This window comes from Lissotriton helveticus, chromosome 3_1 (assembly GCF_964261635.1).
Source record: "Lissotriton helveticus chromosome 3_1, aLisHel1.1, whole genome shotgun sequence".
Lineage (NCBI taxonomy): Eukaryota > Metazoa > Chordata > Amphibia > Caudata > Salamandridae > Lissotriton > Lissotriton helveticus.
In genome coordinates, this window is record NC_136061.1 from 179,975,879 (window position 1) to 179,993,356 (window position 17,478).

A 17,478-nucleotide genomic window follows, 5' to 3' on the forward strand; every position below is an offset into this window, starting at 1 on the left:
TGCAATTGAATCTACATATTTGTTACCGCAAGTGATGTAATTATCTCCTTTTTTATAAGCTGCACATTTCACGACAGCTATCTTGTCTGGTAATTGAATGGCATCAATTAACATTTTCACAAATTCAGCATTTCTAATGGGGGATCCTGCGGAAGTCATATAACCTCTTTTGGACCACAGTTGACCATAATCATGGACAACCCCAAATCCATACTGACTGTCAGTCACTATGGTGACTCTTATCTCTTTTCCCAACTCACATGCTCGAATCAAAGAAATCAATTACGCAATCTGAGCTGAACGGACATCTGCTAAGGTACAAACAGCATATGCAGCGCTCAGTACACTTTTATCTGTTCTCAAACATGATCCATCAACAAACATCACATAATCAGATTTAGGCAATGGTACATCTTTGATATCAGGCCTTGGTTTGGTACAGTATTCTAGAACATCCAAACATTTGTGATCCACTTCTTCTCTTACTTCCACATTCATGACATCAGGTAATAATGTAGATGGATTTACATTTACACATCTTGAAATTGTTACTTTGTCTGCACCTAGAATTGTTTTCTCATATTTTGTCATTCTATTATTGGTAAGGTACTGTGTTTTGGTTCTAGTGAGGAGAATCTCCACCGAATGAGGTACATACACTCTCAAAGGAAATCCCATCACTATACCTTCACTTTGTTCAAGACTCATACTTGTAGCAGCCACTGCTTTTAAGCATCCCGGCAACGCCCTTGCAACAGGATCTAAAACAGCCGAAAAGTATGCAATTTGCTCTCTTAGTTTTCCATGCCTCTGTATTAGAACTGACAATGCACATCCTTCTCTCTCACTGCAATATAGTTCAAATTATTTTTCATAATCTGGCATTCCCAATGCTTGTGCTTCACATAGACTTGTTTTTAGTTGCTCTAAAGCTTCCAGTTCTGCCTTATTCAGTATTATTGGATCTTTTACATCTGCTTTCGTCAATCTCTGTAAGGATTTATCTATTAGTGAAAATCCACTAATCCATTGTCGACAGTATCCAACCATTCCAAGAAACATTCTCACCTGTCTCTGTGTTTGTGGAGGTTTTATTCCTTGTATCATTCTAATTCTTTCGATTGTGACTTGTCTAATTCCCTTAGCAATCTTGTGGCCTAAATATTGTACCTCTTTCTGACATATTTGTAGCTTTGATGGTGACACTTTATGTCCTTCTTCTACCAGATGATTTAACAGTGCAACAGTGTCTAAAACACATGCATCTTTTGTTTTTGACGCCACCAACAAATCGTCAATGTACTGTACTAGAACTGACTCTCCAGGCATGCTTAAACTTTCTAATGATTTCTTTAACAATAGATTAAAGATAGAGGGACTTTCAGTATACCCCTGAGGAATTCGGCACCATGCCAAAATACGGTCTCTGAATTGGAAGGCAAATATTGGCTGGCTTTCAGGGTGTAATGGAACAGTGAAGAACGCATTACATAGATCAATGACTGTATACCATTCTGCATCATGTGAAATTTGGTATAGAATTACTGCTGGGTTTGGCACAATTGGACAACATGGAACAACAATTTTATTTACCCTTCTCAAATCCTGTACTATTCTGAATGTTCAGTTAGGCTTTTTTAATCCCGTTATAGGCAAATTACAAGGACTGCTTTCTATTTCTCTCAAAATCCCTTGCTCAATCATTTTATTTGTCACTGGTGTTATTCCTTGGGAAACAACCTTTACAACGCAACTTTTACAACGCACTACCATTACAACTAAACTTTTACAACGCAAAAACTATTACAACGCATGTATTTACAATGCATGTTTTTACAACGCAAGTACCTTTACAACGCATACCATTACAACGTAAGTATTGGTAAGTATATAATTATATTTAAAATGTTATATTTTTGGGTTTTTTTAAGGGGTATTTTTAGGGTTCAGGGTCAGTTTTCAGTTTTTGGGTAAAGGGGTATTTTTAGGGTTCAGGGTCAGTTTTCAGTTTTTGGGTAAAGGGGTATTTTTAGGGTTCAGGGTCAATTTTCAGTTTTTTGGGTAAAGGGGTATTTTTAGGGTTCAGGGTCCGTTTTCAGTTTTTGGGTAAAGGGGCATTTTTAGGGTTCAGGGTCAGTTTTCAGTTTTTGGGTAAAGGGGTATTTTTAGGGTTCAGGGTCAGTTTTCAGTTTTTGGGTAAAGGGGTATTTTTAGGGTTCAGGGTCAGTTTTCAGTTTTTGGGTAAAGGGGTATTTTTAGGGTTCAGGGTCAGTTTTCAGTTTTTGGGTAAAGGGGTATTTTTAGGGTTCAGGGTCAGTTTTCAGTTTTTGGGGTAAAGGGGTATTTTTAGGGTTCAGGGTCAGTTTTTAGTTTTTGGGTAAAGGGGTATTTTTAGGGTTCAGGGTCAGTTTTCAGTTTTTGGGTAAAGGGGTATTTTTAGGGTTCAGGGTCAGTTTTCAGTTTTTGGGTAAAGGGGTATTTTTAGGGTTCAGGGTCAGTTTTCAGTTTTTGGGTAAAGGGGTATTTTTAGGGTTCAGGGTCAGTTTTCAGTTTTTGGGGTAAAGGGGTATTTTTAGGGTTCAGGGTCAGTTTTCAGTTTTTGGGTAAAGGGGTATTTCTAGGGTTCAGGGTCAGTTTTCAGTTTTTGGGGTAAAGGGGTATTTTTAGGGTTCAGGGTTAATTTTGGGTTTTTGGGTAAAGGGGTATTTTTAGGGTTCAGGGTCAGTTTTGGTTTTTTGGGGTACAGGGGTATTTTTAGGGTTCAGGGTCAGTTTTGGTTTTTTGGGGTACAGGGGTACAGGGTATAAATAAAATAAAATTAAATTTAAATTAAATTATTTAAATAAAATTTATTTAAATGGGTTTTTGGGGTACAGGGGTATTTTTAGGGTTAAGGGTCAGTTATGGGTTTTTGGGGTACAGGGGTACAGGGTAAAAATAAAATGAAATTAAATTTAAATTTAATTATTTCAATTACATTTAAATTAAATTAATTAAATTACATTAAATTAAATTAAATTAAATTAAATTAAATTAAATTATATTAATTTCAAATAAAAAAAATAATATATACTTACCAATACTTACGTTGTAATGGTATGCGTTGTAAAGGTACCTGCGTTGTAAAAACCTGCGTTGTAAATACATGCGTTGTAAACGTTTTTGCGTTGTAAAAAATTCGTTGTAATGGTATGCGTTGTAAAAGTATGCGTTGTAACGTCATACATCCTATTCCTTCAATTGTTCCAGCTGTCATTTTGTATTGGGGAATATTCGGATAACTTATTCCTTCTTTCACACAAACTCTCACAGGATCTACGTTTTTCATCAAGCCAATATCTTCTCCTGTGAAATCCCACACGTGTTCTTTGACTACTTCTTTCAATTCATCAGGTATTTTCTCTCGATCAAACACAGGAAACATACTATTCTTTTCTGCTTCTATTAGTGACATTGTCATTTTATACAAATTATCCTCGTCTGGAGTTTGAAGCTCAATGCCATCTGGTGAACAGTAAATGGCACGGTTCATTTTGCGCAGTATATCCCTTCCAAGAAGATTAACAGGACTACTGTTGCACACTACGAATCGATGCATGTCTTTGAAATTTCCAATTTCTATTTCAACTGGTTTTGTTAAGGACGTTTTCATCTGCTAATTAGCTACACCTGCAACTTGAATATGTTCACCCGAGAGAGGAAGATTTTGAATTTCCACTGATCTAACAGTAGAATGGGTAGCACCTGTGTCCACTAGGAAAGTCACATCTACATCATTCACCTTCCCATTCACATATGGACCAGACTGATCTACCTCTAGAGTAGCGCCAAGTACGCACTCTTCTCCCTCTCTCAGGCACCGTCAGAAACTGTCATCCGACTCACTTAGGTCTTCTTTCTGCCAATATTGCGGTCTCACATGCACTCTGGGATTTCTTGTTACCTGATCTCATGTGCAGAATCCTTTCTCTGTATTGTATCTCTGTAGGTGTATACTGTGAGGAAGTGGTGGTTGTGGCACCTGACACTGTGGATTAACTACCTATTGCTGTGGCGATGGCTGTTGAATTACCTCATTCTGCACCTGCGGATTCAATGATGTATTTTCTGAATAAACTTTCGGTGGAAACTTACACTCTTTCCTCCAATGCCCCATCCTACCGCAGTTATGACATGGATATTTCTTCTTTAATTCTTCTATATTTCCAGTAAATTTTTGCTTACTAAAATTTCCCTTTAATCTAATTTGGTACCCTTCTGTAGTTTTATTTTCTAGTTCAGCTACTTGATGCTCTACAACCTTTACTTGTGCCCACATTGCTTCTCCTTAAGTTTCCTTTGTTTTACTTCAATTTCATCACTACAGTATTTTGCATGTCTCATGACTTTGTCCACAGAACATGACTGCCATCCCATTAAGTTATGCTTAATCATATCTCCTATTTCTGGTCTCAGTCCGAACACAAAACGATATACAAAATGACTCATATCCTTTTCATTCAGTTCCTCATACCCACTATACTGTTTAAACACTAATAACAGTCTCTCATAAAATGCATGAAATAACTCTTTTGCTTCTTGTATTGTACTGTCTATTTTTACCCAATCTGTCTCTATTGGTGGAATTTTGTTTTTCAGAAACACTATCACTTGCTCATATTTTCGCATTACCTCAGGTCCAGGAGCACCTGTCACTTTATCTCGTGGATATTCAGCTTTTGGCCAGTCCACTGTAATCTTGCACTCCGACCATAGATCAGCTGGTACTACTATGTCAAATAACCCATCTAAGTCTTCCCACAAAACTTTTGAAACCTTCACAAATCGATCTACTTGCCTATACCACTCTACTGGTTTCTCTCTCAATCTGGGAAAGTCATTTGTGAATGATAAAATATCCTGTCTACTCCAAGGTACATGCACATATCCTCCTCCTGGTATTTCTCTCATTGGAAACTCATTTATTCTAAAGTTTTAATCCAATCACTTAATACCTGCTCTGATGGTCCTACTGGAGTTTGTGTCAAATCAATTTTCTCTACACTTTTCTCAGGAGTTATAGAACCAGACTCTGCTCCTGTTGGAAATTTATACGAAAGACTCTGATTAAAAGTCAAATCAGGCGGTATCATTTGATTAGTACGTCTAATTTCTGACAAGTCTGGGTAAACCTTTTCTTTTACTTTTTGTAGACTCTGATTTAAAGCTATTGTTACTGGAACAGTTACTGCTTCTATATTTTTAGTAAGTTCCTGAATCTTTTCGGCCACTTCATTTGTTGAACGTATATATTCAGAGGTACTCTGTTGTGCTTCAATTTGTTGTTCTACTCTATTTCCAATTTTCTCTGTTCCATCCCTTTGTTTAGGTGTTCCAGTGTATCTGGTTCCTAATAATGGAACATCCGAATCATATATCACATTTCTACTCTTTCTGGAACATCTCTAAAGTTTGAAAATCGTTTTGGAGTTTCTGTAAGTCTATCCTCTGACTGTGGAGCACTTGGAGTTGTACCCATAGAAATTGATTGGTATGACGGTGGTCTCCTATTTAGGATCTCCTCTAGCACTGCATCCTCGGACCCACAATCCTCATAACTTCTCTTTCCTGTTTCTATACTGTTCTTCTTTTCTGTACATTTTCGCCCTCTTTCCTCATCAACCAATCTGACCTGATACATTCCATCACACATGTTAGCATTTCTCCACCTTCGCATTCTACTCTCATGTGTCTCTCTCCAAAATCCACGACCTCTATTCCTTGGTCCCATGTAGTTTCCAAATCTTTCTTGCTCTAAACCATGCATTTCATCTTCCCACTCAGCTAAAGCTTCAAACTGAGTCGGTCTAGGTCTTGGTTCGAGCTTCATCATCTTTTCTCTCAAATTCCTCAGAACTGCAAGACTGAAAGATCATACTTCTGGGAAAGCTAATGCACCATCATTTTCAGTATGCCTTGCCCAATTTTCTAACAATATACATGTATGGTAGCCATATTTTGTCATCATGTATGATGCAGGCGTTTTCGGCTGAGGAATTATTTTTCCCTCTCTTGTTTCTTTTAAACACATTTTTCAATTTTTGGAACCATGAAGATTTTTCTTTCTCCATTCCGTAATAAAATTAAATGTTTGCTATTAATCTCCGTCTTTAAAAAGATTGCGCACTCTTCCGTAAACACCAGCCTATCACAGCACGGTTCACACTAACGCACCAATTAGAACAAGATACGTTTCATTAGTGCTCAACCAATTATTTTGCTGCTTTCGCTGATGCACCAATCAGCCCTTATTCGGTCTTGATCACACGGACCAATCCTAGCGCGACACCTTTGACATCAGCCCTGCTCTGGCTTCTGCAGCTTCAACTAACCCCTCCTTTACAAAATTTATCGGCACACTGTATTTACATCTTTATACAGCAACATCAGTTAGTAGCTACATAAAACAACTCCATTTGTCTGTTTCGTTAAAACCAAAGTGATAGTTTCCTCAATCACACAAGAATTCTGTATTTCCAGTAGACAGCGCTTACCTCTTTCTACCACAGAATATTTGCTTTTGCCGATAAAGTAGCACTTCCCTCTACCTTACCTTTCTCTCAAGCTTAGGTTAAACTTTATTACTCTCTCCGGGTAAAGTTTTAGCCAGAATACGCAATGATCCCTATGCTCAGACCCAAGAGTTCACAGGTTGCCTTCGCTATACATGCACCACTTTTACACGTAAAGGTCCCTAAACTTGTAACATACGATGATGTCACCACTTTGAAACAGACTATGTGATGTGCGACTTTACTTGCCACACTTCCTCTGCCTGCAGACAGAGTGACCAGCTTCCCACACTTTCCGGAAGCCTTTTCCAGACTACATATAACGTAACACAAACTCAACAGATGTTAGTCCAAAATTCTGTATATCCAAATTCTATATATTCTACTCTACACATCATATATCCTAGTCAACCTATAGCAACCAATGCTCTCCTACCAAGAATTACTGGTGCAGCGCGTCTCCAGAAATTCTTCATAAACCATCACCTTAACCCAAGGAGCTATTCATGAATTTCTCACCAGTGGGCCCATAACACTGCAATACACACATTTACTTTGCTCCGAAGATTCAGTGAAGACCAAAGGAGAGTTTTGGGGCAATAGCGGAGTATCTAAACTTAAGATGTATACATTATTTACATTTGCAGTTTTAATTCTAATACCATGGTTTTTCTCTAAAAGAAAGATTTAAACCACCCCACCACTTATTTTCGATGGATCAGCTAGTAAAAGTTACCTAAAGGACAACAAGACCTGCTTAATTCTCCATTTATTTAATTTTTATTTAGAGATTTAATCTATTAGCATGATCTCTATGTTTTACTTGAATGAAAATTCAGTTAAGCATTAATAACCTGAAAGAAAATTTTTATTTAAAACATTCATTTATTAGCATGACAGTTTAGGAAAATAATTCAAATCATATTACCAAGATGTAGAGACGCAGACATCAGCATAGAACACAATAGTTCCCGAAGAAAACACCTCTCTATCTCTCTCGATGTTCCCCTCTCATAGGACTTCGCACCCATTCAAAAGTTAAAGTTCAGAAAAATTTCAAAGTCCCTGCGCCATAGGAAAATTACACAGACCAACAGTATCTCGGGGTGCAAAGATTAAGTCGAAAAGCAAGCTTTTTTCATTGTCTCAAATGTGCTCTTTTATTCCTTTTTTCACTAACTTATCTATCTAAATTCGTAACTCTTATGTCCTAGAGTGTCCGTGATTGATCAATTTAGAGGTGGATGAACATCACCTCATCGCCTTACTGTTCAATTTATGCGGAGTCATCATTATAATAGAAAAAATAGTGGTGCCATTGTTCACGTTCTACTTTCTTCGAAGTGTCCTTTAAATTGTTATTCAGTGCCCCATTCCCACGATTCATCTGCTGACTCTCATAAAATTTGGCAACTGCTCTATGCGGCAGGCCACGCTGTCCTTGACCCATACTGCACAGGCACAGGCAGCTCGCGCTCCCAGTCGGCGCATGCGTTCTTAGACCGCCACCTCGGAGTCACAGTCAGCTTCCATTTTCTTTTGGTCACATAGGCCACAATTTAGGAACTAATATAGAAACAAACACAATTAAACGTAAATTTGTGAAACAAAGCCTTTCTGTTTACCTCCCCCTTCTAATAATATCCCAGTTAGTATTTATCTAGCTTTAAGCAACACATATGCGTGAATTTACTTACCAAATCTTCATGATTTATGCCACAAATAAACAGACAGAAAGCACATTCATGCAATTTCTGATTAAATTATGACAAAAGCGTACCTTTTATGACGTGATACATGACAAATTAGTAAATTATGCTTGGTAATTACATGCAAATTAATATCCCATGTGTATTTGTGTGTGTACATTCTATTCTATGTTGGTTAATTTCAAAACCACATGATTAGTTAAGTTGATTGACAACATGTTGCCTGTGCACATAAGAGATGTATGTCATTGGCTGGTGATGATGTGTTCTACCCTATGGGTACAGGAACTATTTGTTTTTTTTTTGTAAAACTTGTATTATGTTTTCACTTAGTTTTCAAATGCTTTGGCTAAACAGTTGTTAAGGGGAGCATTCTTGCTATTGGGTTTAAACTGTTTCTTTAGCGATATAGAGCTCTGTGTTTTCAATGTAACTCAAGAAATATTTTTAGAGTGCATCTGACCTCAGATCTGACCTCAGACTGCTTTGGTAGCTTCTGAATTATTAGATTTTTCTTCATACAAAACTCGATCTATCTATGTCTAGCTCAATATAACTCCCCCATCTATCTCTTCCACTTTGCACGTTATCTCTACCTACATGCTCCTGTGTCTCTTTGTCCCATTCTATCTCTAACTGTAACTATATATATGTTTCTCTCTGTTAGAAATTGGGTTACTTGTTGACTGCGGTGTGAGCCCTGGCCAAACAGCAACCACAATCGTAGTCAGGGTAAGACACAAATAAACCCCAAATTAACTTTGAAAAACTGAGAGATAAGAAAAAGGGAGGTTAAAGATGAGTGACCTAGAGAAGAGACGGGAGAATGTGGGAGAACAGAAGATCTGGTTGAAAGGAGAGGGGAAGATCGTAGGAGGAAGAGGGGGTTGGAGAATAATGACGGAAAAAGTGCAGAGAGCTAACTGTGTCGACCCGAAGGGAGAGTGAAGAAAACTTGGAAGAGTATTGGAAAACACGAAGGAGATATGTTAAGTTGGAAACAGGGTATTTAATAAGGTCACACAAAGGATATATTAGAATGTCACTTATAGATGATGTGTAGTACAAAACGATTGAGTTTAAAATGAATTTGAGTCCATGGTTACAATAGTTGGTTGCTAATATATGTTTCATTGTTATTTACAGTATGTTCCCTGACGAAGGACCTAATGGGTCCGAATTGCATTGGATAAATAAACTAACTGCTTGAAAGGAACCATGTTTTAGTCGTGTTTTTGGTTGAGAGGTTCGGATGGCCCGCCATTACATGAGAAACCTGGGAAACTCGTATTTGCCTTGCATGAGGAGGAGATCAAGAAAAATAATTAAAAGCGGAGCGATTGTGCAGCGCATTACATAAGGATTAAGATTTAAAGGAAAAAAAGTTTCATATGAAATAAAGGAAGCAAATGCATTGTTGAAAAAGGAGGCTGTCGCCACTTAAGTGGGGTTAAAGGAATACCCCACTATTTTTGTTGTTTCATGTTTTACACGTGCAGTGTGGGCTTGGCACGAAAAAAAATGAGCACGCCACTCGGAAAAGATTTGGTTTAAAAATGACAAGTAAAATATGGTTGAAAAACGGTGTGCAACCCATTTCTTATGTGAAATTGTCGAATCAGCTCCACACAGATACCACGAAACGCCACATTTGGAGTTATTCAGACATACATCACACACAGGGTGTAATTATCTCCAGACAAACTAAACAGCTACTTCCAATTAATTAACTCCACTTGCCCGGGATGCATGCAGGTGGGTGCCAACTTACTTCACATGCTGTGGTCATGCCCTACGCTACAACTATACTAGGCAAGAGGTAACGGTGGCATTGGCAGCCTACACTGATAGGCCCCAATTGCACACATGGGAGGAATGCATATTGGACTTATTTCCCAGACCCAAGAAACACAAAGTCACTTACAGATTCACAGCTCTAGGTCTTATTGTAGCAAAACGACTAATCACTAAACAATGGAAAAGCAGACACCCTCCTGCCCTCAACAACTGGAAAAACTCGCAAGTGGTATGGGCACAGGCGGAAAGTACGGCACTGCACAGGAAGGAGATAGCTTGCTGGCGTATATACCCCATTGGGCAATGCTGGGACACGATATTGTCGGAGCTAAAACAAACAGACCAAGAAGCTAACAACATCGTGTTGTTATCACTTTATTTTTCCTTCTTTGCACTTCTAAAAACAGTGGGGCAGCGCTCCTCATCCTTAGCAGGGGACTAGGCTCTGCTCTACTTAAATGTTGCCTGTTTAGAAGACAAATTTAGCAGTGGAGACTATAAATAACTCCTGAATATGGAACATAATTTTGTCAGCTCAAGCCTTACCATGCTGAGCAATCTATAAGAATGTTGAATAAATAAATTCAGCTAAGAGTAAAAGTCTGAACGCCTGATATATTGACCTAACTCTATGGCCAGCATAGTTTCTTTCGTGGTCCCCGGAACACGATTGTGTCAGCAGCGGATTGAATGCCCTATCCTTTCATTCATCCACTCATTCACTGTTCTGACTGTCGCACCTGCGTTCGAGTGCATCTCTCCCCCGTCCCAGCTGTACTGGCTATAGCTCTCTGGCACTCACAGCACCACACACGCGCGCTCGCTCCTTCACAGGCCCCAAGGGCCAACATTTATGATAATTACATTTCAAATTATTCCCAGACCACCGAGACTTGAAAAACAAAAGACAAAAATCTGTTTCTCGGTGAAAGCTTTTAATATCCTGCAGGTCTGCGGTCAACCACATTGGTAAAATGAGACGACCACCCCCTTCCCCTCGCGGAGGCCTGTTCCAAAGCAAACTTCTGGGACTTAAGAAAGCAACCAGAGGAACGCCGCTTCCTTCCATTGTCCCAGATAGGCCTTTGCAAAATTAGCACGAATATTTCTGCGACGCGATAGAGATTAGGCGCTGGTCGAGAAACCTGGCGGGACTGATTGACGGGCGGCGGAGGGCAATTAAAACAAACCCTGGCAGCTGCGCCGGCTGCGTGTGTGAGCGATAAGAGGCTGTGGCGCAGACGTAATCTAAAGAAAATGCTCTGGGTGTGAGAGACGGTGAGACTTCCATTCTGAAAGAGCCAGACGGCGATAAGCAGGTCTGTGCTCAAACCTGTTGTAAGAAAGGCTGATAAGAAGAGCACACCCTTAGGCGCTGGGAATGCACGGCCAAGGGCATGATTAGCTCACGGTTACTGGCATCCGTCGGAGGGCTCCTTTCTGAGGCACAAGCAGGGCCGCCATTACCTCCTCGGCCGTCTTCTTCTCACACTCCTTAGGTCCTGCTGTGAAGAGGAAGATATAGTGGACTCGGAGAAATGGGAAATCTACCAATTCTGGGGGGACTGCATAATCCAGAGGATTACATACTAGTGGGGTTTTCGCCATCATAGGGGTCCACCGTTGAATCCTCCGACATATTAAGCTCTCCTCCAACTTTAGATCAGGCCCAAAGTCAAGGGCAGTGATGAGCAAATCAAGGGAACATGACCGCAGCCAAATGAATCCTCAGTGTCATGACGCAGGTAAAAGCGGATAGGAAGTACTTGCAGTAAGAAGTAAGGCTTGCCTGACAGAAAGTGATGCTAAGATTGTGCTCTCTGAAAGCAGAAAGCATTAAACGAAATGGAGCTAACACTGGGAAGACACACCTGACAGAGAGGGTCTAGCATGTTTCTTAGGGTTACCAGACGAGCCTATGATTAGCGTGTCAATGTAGGTACCCCAGAGCAGGATGAAGGCCATACGTTCAGGAGAACCATGAGCTGTATGTATGAGCTGCTTTTAGATCAGCTGTCTGTAAAGTCATCTCATGTCAATGCTTTAAAACACTGGCCTGGCTCTAGCCTTTATGGACCCTTGTTGTCCTCTCCTGCTGCATAGCTGTGGGGACACAACACTTCAAAATCTGGATTTCCTTTTACAAATTACTGTAATATCGCAGCTAGTAGTTTACTTCAAACGTGACTGTAGTTCTCCGAGCACGTTATGAGATTAACTAAAAGCTCAGAACTAGATGTGGGCGAAATTTGCATTATTTGTATTTGTGTAATTAAACAAAGTTCTACAAAAACATTGTGAAATTAAGTTACATTTATACAAAATCAAAAACCGACATTTAGTGCTGTATTATAGCACAAAATATATGTTCACATCTATTTTCGAAAGTGAGGAACGTTTTGTGCTAAAAACGGACACAAGTAAGACAAACAACAGCCACTTGCATTCAGGTCATTCCTGTTGTTACTGAGCTAAAAGTTTGCTATAAACTAGAAATAATTACAGCAGTTAGTGTAATGGCATTATTCCAGATTACACATGTTTAAATACATTTCTTTCCACCTTGAAAATCAATTAAGTAATGAAAACATTCAATTAGGACACAGACTTTCAAAAACATTTTTCAATGCAGCCAATTCAAAATCATAGGTTATGTCAAAATACATAAGACTGCAAATAACACCTTCAAACAGCATTATAAAGCTGAAAAGTAAAGAGGATAACTCAATTAAAAATTGCTGCTTATACTTTAAGGATTGATCACCAGAGTACCACCAGACTTCATTTTATAGTCTTCTTTTATCTATGTAATGATTTTAAGTAATCATACAATAAAGTATTCATTCATTCCTTCCATCAGACTCAAAAAGGACCAATGTCACAGACTGACAGGAAGACAGTACAACATAGATGTTCAAAGCAACAAAGTTTTTATCTATGCCCACAACCGAGAATGCGCCATCCTTAAAAGCCTCAAAATACTCTTGACCAATGTCCATCCTGCTGTGAAAAACACCACAAATATTCTTTGATAACATAAAGGAACCTCAATCTGCAAGGCCTAACAGTGAGACGTGTTTTACTGAAAACTAACTACACCTAGGCCATGGGCTTCATTCTCCAAAATAATTTCAAGTTTCTTTCCATGAACAGTGCTGCTAGAGCAGGCATACAACAGCTTCATCTTAAGCTACTTCACACTGAGGGTCTTCTGAAAGAGCTTACTACATTTGAGCTACTGATCACAAAATACACACTAGATAGCAATACAGCCTTCCTCCCCGCTAGATGTTCACAGGCTATGATTCCAGATTCCTGAATGAATTCTTAAACTTACTCTCACACTTATTCTCAATGTCAAAATGAATCCTAGATTGGGAAGATGTTAATTTCAGAATTAGGAGACTTCATTTTTTGGACTGATGACTGATAAACAAACCGCCATAAGATCCTATTATGAACATGACCTAATTGGGTTCACGGACCTACATATTTCGCGTGTCAACCATCAAGCACCAGACATATGTTTGGAGGTTGATGATGTAGTCATGAACCTTCATTGTGGGTTAGACAATTGCCTAATATTCAGCCTACTCAAAACCCTGGGGAGGAAAGTAAAGAAAAACCTCCTGCATCTTCCAAGGCAGTGTTGTTAGGCCCCTAAAAAGCCATTACGTGAAGCATTCTATTGCACTTTCCAGTATACAACTCTTCACCAGGATTACACTTGGAAATCACTACTTCCTTCAAGGGAACCTAGTACCCAATCTCACCTATTTAACATTCCCCTCATCAAGGTCCATTTCAAATGTGGCAATTATAAGCCTGCCCTATGACCAAAGAAATAAAAGAATTCCAACACAATGACTATGTTTACACCATGAAAGAACACACTAATTGTAACTCATCAGGAGTGATTTACGCCATCCAGTGCCCATGCGGATTCCTATACATAGGTCAGACAACACAAAAAATAAAATGTCGCATCCTACAACATTGCAGCAAAATAAGATGTGGGACACAAGGGGCACCGTTAGTGGAGCATTTCACCCTATTTGGACACACTGCAGAAAGCATTAGATGGTGGGTCATTGAAAGAATACACAACAACCCCAGAGTTAGTTATCGTGAATGCAAATGGATCAACACATTTGACACGATACACAAAGGATTGAACGAATATGAGGAGATAGCACGACAGGCTGAGACTTTGCATATTAGTTGATACCACCTTGAATGTCAGATGTGTATATAGATTTGAATAGAGATGAACTAGGCCCTTCATCTCCCAACTGTGGTTATCCCATTAGAATGTAAATAGGGAGAATGCATATACATAGTATGAGCAATTGTATATATCACTTTATATGTAGGATGTATATAGGCAGGTTTTTAAGTGTTTGTCTTTTTTACGTGCTCTAGAATAATGGGCTATATACACACACCTCAGAGTGGAACCTAACCCTCTTTACTGTGAACACACCACCTGAATTGTCATTCTATCATGCTCTTTTGAGCGGTAGGGCCTTCTTCTACCCAATCCTTTCAGGCACCCTGCTGGGCCTCCCTTCAGGCCCCCACTGGCAACAGGCCAAGCATCTTGCCATTATGTGTATGCACGCCGGCGTGCACCCGACGTGTACCTGACTACATCTAGGTTACAACAGTATTTCTATCGGCACGGCGCAGACCTTCATTCTCTGCCCGGCGGTCTATCAAGCAGCATCGGAGCACATGAGGCTCCAACTTCGAACAGGTATTTCACGGTAGTCTTGTAGGACGCGAGCCTCTGCTCTTCTGTATGATTGGTCTTGATTGTGACTATGCTATTTTTATGGACTGCTTGGCTGTTTAAACTTGCATATCTACCGACATTGTACATAGGAGCACGGTTGCTTTCCCTATGTCTCAGGCAATATGGTTTTTCACTTTATATAAGTGCACATCTGAATTACTTAGTAGATAATCAACTATGGGGGTCCGGCATTGAATTCAGGCAATATGCTGCCCCTTTTCTCACTGTATAATAGCGCACATCCTTATGATTTAGTACAGAATCTACCACTGGGGATCCGGCATTGTTCTCATGAGCACTGAACCAGTATACAGTTGTGAATGTTTTACGGCATTCATACATTTGAGTCGGTTTTAAGGTACATAGCAATCACTATGAGGAAGCGTTACTGTATTATGTGACATGGCCCCTGTTGGTGTAGGTAGCTAGACGTTTAGCATTACCCTGGCACCAGCTAGTTTGAGCTTTCGTGTATTAGCCTGCAGGTAGAATGTGTCGAATCTGGGAGACGGTGCTCCATCGATGTGGTTATTCATCTTTAATCAGGATTGACCTTTAAATAATGGTGATACCTTGCTTAAGTGATTCTCCTTGTGTGGCATTGTGTGAGTCTCCACATTCTTGTATTAGGCAGCAGGTATTATGAGCCCAGGTTGTGAGACAGTGCGCCATCGATGCGGTCATTTTCCTCCCATCAGGGCGTGATCTGTACATACTCGTGACACCCTTGCATAAGTCTTTCTCCTTGTGTCTCATTGTGTGTGCCACACAGTGCTTATTCCACATGGCTTCTAGGATAGTACACTGTCAACTGTTCTTTTCCCTTTAGGAAGTGAGTTTTCACTCTACATACCAAGCTGATGGACAATTTAATCCCGACCAACCGTGGATTTTAACTTCTTTGGCAAAATTGGCCCATGTCCAGTATACCTACTTATTCTTCATACTTTCCTGAGTAGCCAGGGCCTGGCACCAGGATTAGGATAGTTGCCTTGCCTTACCGGTGAATTTCCACCTTGATCCCACACACAGTGCCTTCTATAGTTAACCTTCATTCTTCTCCCCTAGGTTGCCAATTCTGTCCTGATGAAGACTTGCAGCTGAGGCTCAATCTACCCTCATTGCGTTAGCCGAGTCGAAACGTCGAAGCTCTCCTACATCCAAGACTTGTACATGGTTCCCTCTTGACATATTTCGGAAGTGTATTTACGCAGACTCATGAACAACAAAACCAAATATATACCATGTTTTGTGTAATGGACAGGTCTACTTAAAACTGGTCTGTTTACCAGTATTTACTGAACAAATCGAATTGTTTTTCCTCACTTCTATGACTCTTTACTATCATTACCCATCACCACCACTATCCCAATTCCCTCTCCTTTTCCTGTGGCAACCTACTGTCAGTCAATCTAATTGAAATTTTGTCTCATTGTAAAATAAATGTTATTCAATTGACCTCAGTTATCTGTGGCGCTTGTTCCTTCTTGTGTGGTATTTCCGTAATGTATATATCTTTCCATTGGTAGCGAATGCACCCTTACACAAGGCATTTACTGCTCATATGGATATTGCTGTTCTAGGTATTCATGCCAGTGTTGTAGGTTTCTACACAACACACAGTAATTTAATTAGAATTTACTTTATGCCAAATTGAATCACGGACCAATTTTGTATTCCCGCATTGCATCCAGGTCCGTTGACTTGTTGGGTTACCCCATTTCTGATAATGATCACCAGGATTACATGTCACACTTGAGCCAGATTATGAACAGTTTTCACGAAGAACCCAAGTGTTTCTTGATGTGGTGGCCCCACTCTAGAAAAGAAAGATCAAATCTGATTTCAAGGTTGCCAACATTTAGTTTAATAAAGATATTGAACTCCTGAAAAGAGATGGAACATCCTTTGAATGATGCTCGATGAATTCCCTGGAGAAGAACAAAGCAATGTATAAAATCCACTCAAAAGAGATACCAAAAAGCATCAGTCCAACAAAATAAAACCTAATACAACAAGTAGTTATCAGGGACAAGCAATACAATTACTGATTTATTCCAGATTTTCTAAGAAATCACAATACGTACAAAGCAAACAATGTGACTATTAGGACACAAAACTATCTTATAATCTATTGTTCTTGGCCAATAAAGTAAAATTGATCAATCTAAAAATTGCCACCCAACCACTAGAGACCATTGGTAAAGTGAGAGCTCAGTCTGGGACACAGATTTTAATCCCTCATTCCAATATCAGTGTAAGAATTTACTGAAATGTTAACAAATAATAAGCAATCTCATATCTTTCAAATGAACCAATAATAATAGCTAGGGAGGTGACAAGACAGTTGAAACAACATAGCAACAACATATCCCTCCTAAACGACTGGTGGTTAGGCTTTGGACAAAATTGAAGCGCAGTGTCAACACTCATTGGCATGTGAGGAGATACAAAGAGACCTCCGTGAGAACCAAACTGCAGTGTTAATACTATTGAACCTCAGTGCCTTATGACACTGCTCCACCTCTGTCGCCTCTAAGCCCAGGCTAGCCCCACCATATTTAATCAATTCCTTCAAGTCCACATGCACCAGATAATGTTGGGTCAGTTCACCCCAAGGAATTCC